Source organism: Cebus imitator, unplaced genomic scaffold, assembly GCF_001604975.1.
Source record: "Cebus imitator isolate Cc_AM_T3 unplaced genomic scaffold, Cebus_imitator-1.0 Scaffold2508, whole genome shotgun sequence".
Taxonomy (NCBI): Eukaryota; Metazoa; Chordata; class Mammalia; order Primates; family Cebidae; genus Cebus; species Cebus imitator.
This window is the reverse complement of record NW_016109823.1, coordinates 2835-3803: the sequence shown is the minus strand read 5'-3', so window position 1 is coordinate 3803 and position 969 is coordinate 2835. Positions and strand designations below refer to the sequence as shown.

The window sequence follows — 969 nt, the reverse complement described above, 5'->3', positions numbered from 1 at the left end:
CACTTTCATGATCTGGATGGAGTGGGCCCGGGCGCCCATGTCTCCGTCTGCGGAGAGGAGGGGCTGAGTGGCGGCGCTGCCTGGGCTCTATCACCCAGCAAACCTCCTACTGAGTGCCTGCTCAATGACCTGGCACGGCCTGTGAGTCACAGCAACTGCCTGAGGGCTTGGGGCTCACGGGGGGGACACATGACACGCGAGAGAGTTGTAGAACCTCCAAATTCACTCTGAGGGCCACGGCCACAGCCCCCCAAAGGCGACGAGATTCGCTTGCTGTTTGCACCTCTGTTTAAACCACCGCTATAAGAAACAGTGATTCTTGGGTTTAGGTGCAAGTTGTCATCTTTACTTTTTGGTAACAAAACTCATGTTGACTGAGTTTCAAGTCAAAGTAGAAAAGCTACTAAAATGAGTTAGAAAAAAACAAGATACATTAAACCTATAAATTACATAGACGTGGAAAGAGTATGAGATTTTAAAGTGAAAAAAAAACTAGATTGAGTTCTTGAGTCACTATTTGTAAACTGTTTGTCCTTGGGCAAGGTACTTAACCATTCCCCTGAACCTCAGTTTTTCAACTGTGAGATAAAAGCAATAACAATAACAACCTTCAGAAAGCACATACTATAGGTCTCAGGCTAAGTTTTTTATGTGCATTACCTCATTTAGTCTTCACATCAACCATGTGAGGTGGTTACTGTTACACTGTTATATCTCCAGTCTACAGAAGAGGAAACTAAAGCTTGAGAGGTTAAGCAATTCTCCCCAGGTCATGCAACAAGTAAGTGATGAAGCAGGGATTCAAAGCATGACTCTGAAACCCAGGGCCTTAGCTATTACACTATACTATTGCTGTGGTTTGCATGTGGTTTGTCCCTTATCCCTGCCAAAACTAATGTTCAAATTTAATTGCAATTTAAGGATGTTGGGAGGTGGAAATTTTTTTTTTTTTTTTTTTTTTTTTTTTTT

General features: G+C 42.8%; 1 non-coding gene across 1 annotated transcript; it reads right to left on the bottom strand.

Annotated features, from left to right (window-relative positions):
- Positions 1-203: 203 nt before the first annotated feature.
- LOC119470012 lies at positions 204-336 on the bottom strand. Its single transcript, XR_005198883.1, has one exon. It is a non-coding gene; the product is annotated as a small nucleolar RNA SNORA68 (small nucleolar RNA).
- Between the last annotated feature and the right edge of the window lie 633 nt (positions 337-969).